Source organism: Scophthalmus maximus, chromosome 19 (assembly GCF_022379125.1).
Source record: "Scophthalmus maximus strain ysfricsl-2021 chromosome 19, ASM2237912v1, whole genome shotgun sequence".
NCBI classification, from domain to species: domain Eukaryota; kingdom Metazoa; phylum Chordata; class Actinopteri; order Pleuronectiformes; family Scophthalmidae; genus Scophthalmus; species Scophthalmus maximus.
Genome location: NC_061533.1, coordinates 11,835,001 through 11,848,330, shown reverse-complemented (window position 1 = coordinate 11,848,330; position 13,330 = coordinate 11,835,001). Strand labels below are relative to the sequence as shown.

At 41.1% G+C, this 13,330-nt stretch overlaps 2 long non-coding RNA genes across 6 annotated transcripts in view; one reads left to right on the top strand and one right to left on the bottom strand.

Moving 5' to 3' along the window:
* The window catches only part of LOC118313839, a 127,064-nt gene extending 114,215 nt beyond the window's left edge, over positions 1 to 12,849 (top strand). For 3 of the 4 annotated variants that reach the window (XR_007030168.1, XR_007030167.1, XR_007030166.1), the window contains 2 exons: positions 10,624 to 10,702; positions 11,779 to 12,849. This is a non-coding gene — a long non-coding RNA (uncharacterized LOC118313839). The remainder of the gene's footprint in view (positions 1 to 10,623; positions 10,703 to 11,778) is intronic. The other variant, XR_007030169.1, reaches the window with a different exon arrangement.
* The window catches only part of LOC124849714, a 48,475-nt gene that overhangs the window by 34,024 nt on the left and 1,121 nt on the right, over positions 1 to 13,330 (bottom strand). For both annotated transcript variants that reach the window (XR_007030164.1, XR_007030165.1), the window contains exon 3: positions 10,542 to 10,681. This is a non-coding gene — a long non-coding RNA (uncharacterized LOC124849714). The remainder of the gene's footprint in view (positions 1 to 10,541; positions 10,682 to 13,330) is intronic.

The window sequence follows — 13,330 nt, the reverse complement described above, 5'->3', positions numbered from 1 at the left end:
TTCCAGTGGAATATTTCATCTTTCTATTTGGTGCGCCCCATTTTCTCCTAATTTTGGAGGAAACTCTCCTGCAAACCTCAGATGCTCGCTGACATTTTAGTTAATAACAAAAACACATTTTGAGAAATGACGTAGAGTATTTCTAATATGCAATGTTTTTGTTTTCACTCGGCGATGCCTTTTGCTTTTCCTCGGTGGTTGTTGTCAAAAGGCCACATAAACTACAAGCAAGACTTGTGCTGTCTTCTCTGTTGATGCTTTTTTGCATTTATTTATTTTCTAAATCTCTCATCTACCAGCGGGGCACCTTTCAAACACAATTAGAAACTGCAGCATGTTTGGGCATGGAGATGGGTTGTGGGAGGTGGATGGATCCAACAACTGTTGCACACTGGAGAAAAAGATGTGAGGAGAAAGATATAATCTACTAGCAGGTAGCATGAACATGTTGTTTTTGGGTCACTCAGAAATATGAAGTTGTTCTCTGACTGTGAAATCAAGGGCACAAGATAGCAACCAGTGCACTAACTGTTCGTACACTATGAAATGTCCTGGTTTGGCTTTAAATATGTGACATAGATATATCATATATTGAAATTGATGTGGATCTGATTTTACTTAATCATTAATGGTGAATACTATTGTATTATTTTGGCCTCAAAGCAGTAGTTTTACATTTTGAAGCAGTGGTGCTGTTTGCTGGAATACTTCCTGGAGCATCATCTGGTTACCTGGCAATAAAGAGTTGAGCCCTTAACCCTCTGTAAAACAGAACCGGGTTCTATAGTGGCAATGCAAAGATAAGCTAACCAGCTGCTGACTGAATAGTTTCAAACTTGATAAGCTCTTAATGCTGGACAGAAACGACAAAAAAACAGAAGACCGGAAATGTCAGAACACAGTTGATGCCCCCACAACCTTTTTTAAATTTCCTCCCAGGTAACGTTTGGGCACAGCCTTTCTTCAGACAAGTACAAAGCAGAGACACTTTACATATAGCTGTGCCAATAGGTCACCTGACAGGTCATGTGACTACCCACAAAAAAATCTATGATCCAAAATAACTGATGAAAAAAGTAGTAGTAGTACAATTACAGTACAAGTAAAATTCATCTTTTTGAATTAGAAATATCAATCAACTATAGGTATCAACCTTCTCGTGTCACTCCCAGAAAGAAAGAGTGAGTTTTTCCGAAGTGTCAAACCGTTCCTTTAAGAATATGCTGCTCTAACGTAAAGAGCAGGTAGTTAAAGTACAGGAGTCTTCAAAACAAATTGAATTGTTGGAATAACATACTTGATTTGTAGGTGGATTATACACTTTGAGGTAGTGTCTGAAAATCGTCATTTGTAATCCTCATCATCCCTCCCTACAATGCAGTCAAGGCCGCTCCTTTCTTCTCCCCTCAGCCACAAAAAAGAGGGTGAAGGATGCTGACAAATGAACCCATTAACTCAACAGCACATTACCCACATCACGCTGTCTGGACGAGGACGGGAGGAAGGAGAAGGTGGAAGGATGGTGGGAAGTATTTACGGGGGAAGAAGCCGAAAGGCAAGACTGTAAATCTAGAGAGCGGGAAAAAAAACTGTGTAGTAAGGGAGGTTGGGGGAGCAACATATTGAGAGAGAGATGGATGAGACGGGGCAGAGGAGAGAGAGAGAGAAGGATGAAAGAAAGTGTAGAAATGGTGGGAGAGCGCCAGAGAGGACACGAAGGAAAGGTTGATGCTGATGTATAATGGCTGATGCTCAAATTTTAGTGGAAAGCTACAGATAAGTGGACTGGTTGTAAGAGGTTTGGGATTTGATCCCCTGTCGAGTTATTTTTGACGAGCACTCTCTGGTTTTGCCACACTGTGTTAAAGGAGGTGTTAAAGGAGAGCTAAGCCTCTATGAGATACTGGCGTCCTGTCCAGAGGGCAACAGTGGCAGCTTAGCTGCTTCACGCCATCGAAACAGGAAATAAGATCCTGGTTCATGACGCAACATGGCTTGAATAAGGGACACATATTTTGGACGAATTACGCAGGGACTCGTGATGAATGGCTTCCTTTAAATGGCCATGAAGTCGGGCTGATTGAGGAGGGCGGGAGTTGAGTGGGAGCGGGCTAAGGGGGAAACGGGGATGGAGGTGCGTGGGCAGAAGTGAGGACCGATACAGCAGGATGAGAAGGAGTTGGAGCAGGAAAGATAGAGAAAAGACAGAGAATAAAACAGCGGAGCAAGACGTGGAGGGTGGAGGAGGAACGAGAGATGGCAGAGCGAGTGGAGCTAGTGGCGAGAAAAACTGTCTGCATGAGAGTGGAGAGTACCGAGTTGTCGCCTTGCTCCAGGCGCCACATTTCTGTCAGCAATGGCATCTTTATCTGCTAAATGCACTTTTGATGCCTCGCCACATATGTTGCTGTAAATTACTTTTAAGACCCATATTAAGCGATGAGGGAAAGGGACAGAGATGGGGGCCAGAGTGCTGCGGGTCTTTTTTTAATGGAGGACAGAGAGGGGAAGATTCCTGGCACCAGTTTTTCCTGGGTGTGTTACTCACTCCTGATCACTGTCTCCTCCACCTTCTTTCCTCTCCTAGCCTTTTCTTTACCTTTCCCCCCCTCTTCCTCTCCGTCCTGAAGTCTTATCTTTATTGTCTTCGTTTAAATTCCTTGTTTCACTCGTGTTCCCTTGTCCGTCCGCCCCCCACCCTTCCCCCTCCCCCTGCCCTACATGCTCGTAGACATTCTTTACTGACCTTATCTCAATTTGGTTTCTTTTATATATATATATATATATATATATATATATATATATATATATATACACACACACTGTGTCTGGGCTTTAGCTGTAAGGAGCAAGAGTCCTGAAAAGCCTTGCGTGGGTGTTTGATTGTGATTGTATTTTCTTTATTTTGAGAGAAAGCTGGTTTAATAATCAACCACGGTGTGAACACACAGCGTCAAACACTGCCTGCACCTATTTATATCTATAAGAACCCTTTCTCTCCCCTTTTCACATGTGAAACAACCACAGCTACACAGAAATGTCCTTAGTTTCACCTTGGGCTGTTTTGATCTGAATAATTTGATGTATTCACCTCACAAAAGCTGTATTCCATTTCAGTGCTTTATTTTGAAATTGATGGGCTAATCAAGGCTTTTAAAAAGGTAAATCAATTCAGCTATAAAAAGAAAAATAAAGGCCCTATCAGAGACAAGCCTGGCATTCTTTTTGGCATGCTAAAGCCTCGATTCTACGCCCTTGTGGACGCCACACGGAGAGCTTTGGACACCATGAACGCAACTGGCTTCGTTATTTTACTTTCCAGTTCACTTGGAGTCCACGCAGTTGGTGTCCCTGTAGCACAGTGGACATTGGGACACAACACAATTGGTGGGGATGCCAATGTCCACACAGAGCCAGGAGCGTGTCCTCTAATGACAGAATTTACGTCACTCTGACCCTTGCAGACTCTCGCGTACTTACTTTCAAAATGTAGCAGTAAAAAAACTAATCAACACTTGAAATAAGTGTGACTCCATTTACTGCTCCGTTGCTTTTACTGTGGATGTTAAGTCAATCTGGAACATTTCCTGTATTTATAGAAGCAGAGTCATTATACTATTCTTGTGCTGTGGCAATGCTCTTTAACAGCACGCTAAAGCTCATCCAACAAATAACATGAAGTTACGACTCTTCACTTTAATACGATTCCAAAAAGTTCAACGTGAAACTGAGAAGAAACGCATAATGACTGAATGATGTTGTGCATATGTATTATAATTTACCACTTTTCCCAAAATACCTAAGTATGTATCTTGACTTAATTGCTTCCTGAATATAAAATAAATTAAAGAAATTTTCCCAGTGAATGGTAGTGAATCCAGCACAGGATCAGAATGTGCAGTGTGTTGGAAAGAAAACGGTTTCCATATTTATATGTAATTACTACTTTGCAAATTTTCCGAATTTTGTAATTAACACATGGGCATAATACTCTGCACCTGACATCAGTCATGTGTCATCTTTTCTAGACAGGAGAGGGAAACCTTCTCTGGAAGACCTTAGGTAACTGCTGCACAATCCTTTCATCAAGCTGACTCCCAATATGCAAACCTACCTGTCAGAAATATTGAATGCCTCTGCGGTGACTGCCAAAGGCCACTCATTCTCTGCACAGAACAAGATCTCTTTGGTGGACGTCACTTTAAGGTTTCTTCCACTCGAGACAGAACTCTAGGGAAGAGGTCACAGATTCAGCAATACCAGAACTGAGAATCTGTGAGATTCTGCAATACTTTCCATTTCGGTTGTGCCCCTCTCTGTTTCCCATGAGAGTGGCATAGCGTCCTGTTGTGTAAGTCACATTGCCAGTATGAGAAATGAGTCTGGGTCTGTGACGACAGGGACAAGTAGATTTATTTTGAGTACAGCCTAGATTCAGGCCATTGTTCAAACGACAATGGAAACTGATCTCAGTCAACATGATGTCTAACATCACACGTATGATTTGGAATTTTAAATTGTGTCCATTGTCTCAGTAGCTCATTGATTAAGTGGACATACAAGAGAAAAGTTAAGCCCTGTACTTACTTTTTGCAGATACATCCTGTAAGTGGCATTTCTAACTTCAGAAAACTGTCTGTTATTTGCTCCTACAGCACGCACTTACACGTTTAATGGCTAAAAGGAAGGCAATAAAAAAAAGTGTGGGGAAAATTAGCTTAATTTAGCTTTAAAATTCATAGCTCTTGTCCCAGAGCACAGAAGCAGTTCCACTCCCAGAATCACTATTTATGTGCAACAAAAAGCCAATTAGAGCACTAAAAAGAACAGTGGAAAGCTTCGAGATATGTGTAAGATAGTCAGAGAGTGCGTCTCCTTGTTTGGATCCCTTCAATATGGAATCTATGACATGATGTGGCTCCCTACTCCAGGTCTCCTCTAGCCAGCGGCATGTTTTAACACCGGTCATGTCAGGGTCGCCCCTTGATGAAAAGGTTGCTCTGCAGACCACACACTGTCAGGTAGGCTACTGCAGACTGGGCAATAGAGAGAAACACAAGCATGGCACTTCATTTCAATCACCGCTGCAGTGCAGCTTGATTTGCTCTTGTCTTTTCGCCCTCTGGGCTGGTGCATCGCTGTGCTGGTCGGCCCATTTTCAGTATTTTCTGCCTCCTGCCAGCTCCTGTTTTCTGCCCCCTTTTCAGAGTAAACCTAATCCATTTAATCTGGATGAAACCAACCCTGTCTCCTGGTAATTACATTCATATACAATTAATCTGCTTTCCCAATTAAGTTGTGGTGCCAGAATAATCGCTGGCTGCATTGAAAACATTCAGAGGCAACAGTTTTTTTAATGAATGAAGCGTTACATTTACTAGCAGCAGCAAGAGGCCAGGACGTGGTCAGGCGGGATGGTGGCCGTACAAAGCTCACGTCTGTCACACCAGAGTTATCCTTTCTACAAGTTGTATATGCTGATACCCATTAGTTATGTATAAATGTAATTTGTAGGGGACAGGGTTGATGAAACAGGCTAACTGGGACTCTTCCAACAGCCGTGTATCAATCAGTGAAAAGCTTTTGTGTGAGGGGTTATGCACAATAGGAGCCACACAAGATCACAACCCAGGAAATCAATGTCAAGCAAATAAACTCACAGCAAGCACAACACAACGCACAACAAATGAGACAATAAGGTAAAACTATTCTCTCCAAGTGAGGTTTTCTGACATCGAGAAATAATTTTGCATCGGAGCACAATACACTGTCGAACGTGCTGATGCTGGGTTTGATCCACAGTATATTAACGGGGGATGATATGATCAATAGCACCTGACTCATTAACTTGACTTTTCGGTGACCTCCCCAACCCTCCTGCCTCATGGCTGACTTACAGAGGGTGCCTTTACACCTGGGATTTATGCATCAACTTTGCAGTGACTTTTGACACACAACCATTTTGGATTATAACTAATTTTTCCTAAATACTAAAAGCATATAGAATTTTGAAGGCCATGTAGGGAGGAGAAACATCTCAGCCCTACACTCTCCTTTCTTCCAACCATTCCCAGGAGTCCTCTTTTGATTATAATTCATTGTTTCTCATTGTTCCCCTTTGTCCACATTTGGTCATGAGTTCTATTTCTCATTCTAATTTCATGCTTAACTATCCAGGGGGGGGGGGGGGGGGTTGTGGGTGCTCCAATGATTGCCAAAGGAGAAGGACCTTGCTATAGTCTTCTTTTCATTCCTTTGTCTTTCTTGAAAAATATTCATTAAATTTCTCATGTTCCTTCTTTCGATTTTTGCAGGAAGGACACAAGTTTTCTGACCTCTTTAGCAGATTTAATTAAAACGTGCACCTTTACAGTTCCTCTGGTATTTTTCAGTTCCTCTGATTGAATTTCTGTCTTTGTTCAACAAAGTGAACCATAAAATGTGGAAACACTTTGTGAGGTTAACATTTAATTCAGAAGCAACTTCCTTATAATGTGTTGCAACAACACAACAAATCTGCTCATGATCTTTAGAGACTTTAGAAAAGATAGCCTTCAAAATAAAACCTTTTTCTCTAGTCAAATCATCCACCTAAAACAACAAAGGATTGTCTCTTAGAAAAAAAATCTCCAACATCCATTAAAAGTTCTCAAATGACTCCTTCAGCTTAGTCTCCTTCTCATTTGTCCATCAATGCATTCACAATGTTCCAATCTTTACCAAGACATGACTAAATTCCCTGCCTCAGTTTCAAATCTTACCTAATAACCTCTCCAGCTCATTTGTGCAGCACATCAGAGTTCCCACATGTAACATTTCCACTTGTATTTTCGTTGCGCTTTTTGCTTTGAAATTTATTAAGCATGTAAAGTTTTTCACAATCATTTCCAAACATTTAAATCGGAAATTACAAGACACTTTCTGTCGAATAAATGCGCAGCGGCGTTGTGAAAACCTCCGCAGCCTTGTGGTTTACAGGCTATGCCAGATTGATGATGTTCAAACAGCAGCTGAAAGAGCTGTGAGGGATTTTATAAAGAGCTCAGGGGGTGACAGCTGAGTCGGGCTGACATGAACCCTGACCTTACACCTCTTTAGAATGTCAGCAGGCACGCACATGTGCACACGCTAACACACACAGACACACTCGCCCCCGTAACTCTTAAATACACATGTATGTGTGTGTGCACAAGTCAAAGCTCTCGGTCTTCCCGTCTTACTTTGTCTCTCTGTCTCGCACACACACACACACACACACACACACACTGACGCGGCAGTCTTTGAAAGCCGTGGCAATAGTCACTAATGTGTTACAGGGTCCCAGTAAGTAGCTGCAAACTGTTTTCTTTCATCTTCAGGGTAACAGATGAGGAGATAGGGGTATGGGGATGGAAATCACCAGGCAGCCAGACTGCCATCACATGAGCAACTCTTATCTCCAAAAAGCCAGGTTTTCCAGAACTCACTTGTTTCCAGACGAACAGCAGCAGCAGTTTGTTTATTTATTTATTTATTTATTTATTACAGCTCATTTAGAGCCATATGAACTTTGAAATCAAGTACAAGCACAGGAAGTGCATTAAAATGAATGTTGTTTTACAGAATCTTGTGGCAAGGACACTAAATAAGTCTGATTTGCACAGTATTTCAATTTTTTATTTTTTATTAGACCACTGAATAAACAAATGGACATGCAAAAGAAGCCAAACAAGTCCCAACTTGAGCGTCAATGCAGTGCAGGAGATACATTTAAAGGAAAATGAAAGACAGATATTTGGCACCCACTTCCACCACAGACCACCGAGTGAAGCTGTAGAAATCTGAGTGCAGCTCTTTGACAAAGAGCGAAGTGAACTTCAACTGTTGAGACGCCTGAAAACCTTTAGATTTAATTCATTTTTACCAAGAAAGGGAACTAGCTTTCTTGAATGCAAAAAATCATAACTAAAAGCTGTTGACAAAACTCAGCACACCTCTTCCATTCACTTGTTGTCTTGTTTTAAAGAACCTATCACCTTGGTGCGGCATCCTGAATGTCCAAATCAAAAGAAGAGTGGATAATATTGTTGAGGTGACCAGCAAGGTCATTGGCGAGCATCTGCTGTCCTTGTTCGATAAAAGTGCAATATATTACAACTGTTCCTTGTAATTTGTACAACACCCCAACCTGAGGTAATCATAATTTGACACGAGGGAACTATATAACAATTTTAGATTTTTATCCAATCCTTTTGAAAAGGTTTTTTTTTATCTCAGCCGCACAAAGACAGACTGTGAGCAGTTGTTTTGTGGACTCAACTGATCATAAAGGAACATGATGTGACATTCTTCATTTAGACTTATTCTCCTTACATATGGACACAGCATTTTTGCAACAGTACACACTCTCTCTCTCTCTCTGTTGAGTTTGCCTATTATAATCGACTCAGTTTGCTTTTTCATCTATATTCCAAACACATCATTTTCTCCCTATCCCTTGCAGTCAAAAAGGGGATGCTGCAGTAGCTCCTAATTATTTTATTGCATCAATATTGGTCACTGCTGGAATCACAGTTGTAATTATGTGTGATTTGAGGTTCTGGGGGTGTGCATGAATTAATAATGAGCTAATCAAAAAGCACTTGGGCTGATTGCCAGCACATTAACACCTAGACACTGAGAAAGGGAATGAAGTGCTGCCTGCTTCTGTCTCGTGGAGAATATCTGCATCTGTCAGTTAACACATTTTTGTTTACTTAATGTGGTAAGAGTTCCACGGCCCTCTCTATCGGCAACTAGCAACAAGATGGGAATCGGTTTGCTGAAAGTTTTAGTTGGACACAATTTGAAGTGTAATTTGTAAAGGTACAAGAGTATTTCTCTGGGGAAATTTGGCAGAGGAGATCTAAAGATGGTGATAGTGTGACCTCTCTCTCAAAATGTCATTTTTGAGAGAGAAGCAACATGTTGAAGCACATGATCAGAAAAAAAGGGCTTGTGTCCTAATACAGGTAAGGTTGAGAATACGTCAGACCCTTCCAAACAGACTAGCATCAATCTGGACTGAGTGTGCAGCAGTAACACACCAAGGAAGTATTGCTTCCTCAATACTGCATCTGATATGAAAATGCACGTAGTGCAATTTCATTTGGATTGTTATTTAGACAAAAGATCTTAGGATAGTTTGTTCCCCTGAATTGATACACTGTTCCTCGTATCACTTTAGTTGTGCACAAAGTCACCCTGTAGAAACACACAGTACCCAGACTTTCAAGACACATGAGGAGACTTCAAGCGTGAGTCCAGCCACTGTGCTGACTGAGACACAATGTCGCACCCTAAATAGTGTTTTTTTACCCATAGTAAAGTCAGCCATATTGCTTACAAAGTAATGCACTATGCTTTCAGACATGCACTGAAGTCCGGACATTTTCCTGAACTTTTCCTTCCTGCCCCCTTGAATCTAATTTCTGGAAAATGTCTGACTGAGCCCACGTGAGAATACAGCAGGAAGATCTCTGGGAAATCCATGCTCGACACAGGCGTCGGCCCTCGCCTGATTGTTGTGAACGCATCTGACTCCAGCAGTCTCAAGAAGTTCATCTTAAAACAGCTAATGTGTCATTTACTTTAAATTCACCTTTAATTGAGCAAATCAATGTTGAATGCTCAAGTTACAACACTGCTTCGTGTCAGCATAGTCTGCAAACAGTGTTTACCGGCAAAAGGCTGCAAGGAAGAAAAAACCATGCAGTCAGATGCAACCTAACACTTTAACCAGAGAAACCAAATCGAAAAAGCAGATATTTGAAGAATAGAACAATTTAGATAATAAAGTAACATTTGCAGATATACGTGTATTTTTAACAACATTACCATATCAAAGTATCATAAACAAGTGTTTATTTGAGATCCCTAACTGTGTCTGGGCTTTGTGGTTCCGTACTAAAATTATTCATAGCGGGACCCCCCACTGACCCATGGTGGGGTAGCATACAGTACTGTGATAGGCAGCGGAGGCAGATGGTGCGCGTCAAGCCTCCTCTTGCATGACAGAGCTGGATCTGTCAAATGGCTGTGGTATTACACAGGATGTTGTTGACTCTTTTTTTTTTTTTTTTGAGATTTCAAAGTCTTCCAGTACAGAACAGGATCCTCATTTCATATTTAAATCGATACTTTTGGTCAGAGAAAGCAAAAATTACAAGATGAACTTGTTGGTTTTGTAAACTAGTCCAGGAATGAAAATCCATGTAGGGCCTTTTGCGCTTGTTTCTCCGTGGGATGCCCTGAATCCTCCACCCCTGTCTTACACACTCCAAATTGTGTCAGTGAGTGTGTTCTTGACTTCCAATCAACCACTGCAAATGTGTGCATTATTAAGATTATGTTCATACTTTTCTACATGGACAGAAGGTCAGTATTCACCCAAACCTTTAGTTACCATCTAATTAAAAAGCTCTTTCTCCAGTGCCATTAAGCAGCTCTGTGGTATAATCTGTACGAGAGCTGTTGAGATCTAGAATACATTCAACAGGAGAGCTTCTTTAAATTTGACTTACCCACACTGAAGGTTTTCAAGGAGGAAAAACAAGCTTGCGTCCTCATTGTGCTGGTGTTTGCCTCTGGTCATTCTGAATTCAGACGATGGTGCAGATGGTGTGATGGTTGAGTGTTTTCCGGAGTAGACGTCAAGATTCCCCTGAAGATGACAAGCAATTAAGTAAGTAAACCAGAGCCACATCGCACAATATCTGATGAAGTTTAGCAGGCACACAGCATTTTCTGGCAGAGGCACATGTTCAAAAACTCTTAGACCCAAAACGTTAAAGCTGTTTTCAGACACAAACTCAAGATAAAATGGCAGAAAAAAATTGGGTCTGGACACTTTCCAGAGTTTGGCGTTCACTTATGAAGAACCCCACACGAGACACATTCACGACAGCAGGAACATTTCCGGAACATTCAGGCAAGGGGCGGCGCCTGGGCAGAGCGCCCACCCTCCAGATTTTCCTGCAATTTTCTCACATGGGCTCACTTGAACATTTCCCCAAAATCTTACGAGGGGGCTGGCAGGAAAATGTGTGGCGCAACATTTGCAGATATGTGCGTTCTCGCGTGCAGCCCCTCCGGAAAAGTTTAGAAAAATGTCTGGACTTCTTTTTCATGTGTCTTCTTTTCCTTTTCGTTTGTTGGGTGGAGTCCTGTCTCTACGTCTTTGATTTATCTTAGTTTTTAATTTAAGTATTTGTCAACATAATTCTTGTTACATACAGTATTACCTTTATATTATATAATATATTTTTTGAAATCCTTCATAGTGATTTGACCCTAAGACGTGCTCTGGTTGAGCTGGCAGGGTTTTATTGGCTTTCATGTGCAATTATCACGAAAGAAATAAGACGCATTGAACTTTGTCATGGCATGGCGAAGATGAAAAGTCCGACATCCAATCAAGAAATGAACATTCCATTGATTTTCTTCATGCTTTGTCCTGTAATGTTTGTATCTTTGGACCATTACACAGATTAAAGTTGGGTAAATAAATAAAACTACTAACAATGTAACTTTTTATGATAAATGTATATATGCAGTCTTTACTGCCCATGAGGTCACATGCTGAGTGGGATTTTCAATTTAATTCATTGTAGACACTGTATTTTTCCTTCTAAATCCTACAATGTGAATCTGTGTGAGTGTGTGCTTGCGTGCGTGTGTGTGTGGAGAAACAACTCTATTTGATTACTCTGATACATTCTCTCCTTGTCTGTCTGTGTATCCATCCATCTGTCTGTCTAGATGAATTTCTTCATTCACTTTTGTTCCCACGGTGATGTTGCACCCGGTGTGCACCGCACAGTGCGGGTCACAGCCATCTAGGGAATGAGATTGTCAGTACTCATCATCAAGCAACCTTCCAAATGAGCAAAATCAAAAGTGATCTGAAAGGACCGATATTGTGGACAGTGTGTCTTGCAAAAGAAGGTTAGTGGAGACACACACACACATGTAAACTCAGAACAGAGGCACATGAGTTCTCACTCTCATTTTCTCTATCTCAACAAAACACACAAATAAATCCTCTTACAAACACTCACATCTAGGTGTACCACCTGTGCCCCTCCTCTCCCTCGCTGCTCCTCTGTAATCCACTTGAATGTAGCGGGATATTGGATTAGAAAGTTATAGATGTGATTATTCGTCCCTGGGCACAACCATCTATTCGCTGATTAAAACATGAACTGGGGCCATTATGTAACTGCTTAAAGAGATTAAAAGTAGACGGGCTCTCTGCTGGAACATGCGATAGAGATAGCGCAGGTGAAGGCACATGACGGCATGTTAGTTACAAGTAGCATGATGGAACTGCAGAGGAGTAATAAAAGACTAATGCCAAGAGAAGTGAGCCTTGTAATGTGAGCTTGTTGCTTAAGGAATTGAATGTCTTTTTTGAATGTCTTCAATTAGTCAGCTGGAAACCAGCAAGCGATTGACTTTTATTTTGAAAAGGAATTCTTACTAAAACACCACCCACCCCTGAAATTGTGACTTCTGGTTTGTTGTCTGGTTTTGGAAATGAACAAATGAATTGACAATCTCAAAAATAATTGTTTTATAGTGTTTTGCGGGTTTTTATATTTTTTGTTTTTCTTGCTAGCCAGCCTTTTGTTACTCTAATATCTTATTCTTCTCTGTCTCCCCCCTGTCATTATCACTGTGTCTTTGTTGCTATGGGTTACAGGCACAGGCAACCAATGTGAAAATATGTTCAACTTTCTACGTACTCTATATCAATCTCTGTAATCATGATAGACATGAATAAAGTGATGTTGGGTTGTCTTTGATGATTCGAACATTCAAAGAAAAGGGGGGATGAAGTCAGTGCGACAAAGTCCTTTGGGAGGTTAGTTAAAAGTAGATCTGTTGGACTCTCGGGCGCACGCACACACTCTTTATTCTCTCAGCTGAAGTGGGGGAGTTATTTAGTATGCACATCTCCCATTCACAGCGGTGGAAATAACAATCAGGTTCACATTCAACATTTAAAGTAGCTGCTGCATTTAATATTGTGCATTCGGTTTGAGTTGAGCTTGTTGAGGCCTTTAGCAGGGTAATTCTAACAAGTTCCAACTTCTAACCAAGATTTCTTTTCAAACAAACTGCCCTGTAGTACACAACTTAAATATCACATTTAAGTCGTTGGCAGTAAAGTATACATATATGTTGCACCACCACATGGAACTGTGAAAATCCCATTGCCTTTGACTGATGCTAGTGTAAGTGCTGATCCATATCCAAGTGTGCCATATGTTTCTTGTGTTACTTATTGCTTTCCCATTCCCAATAAAGT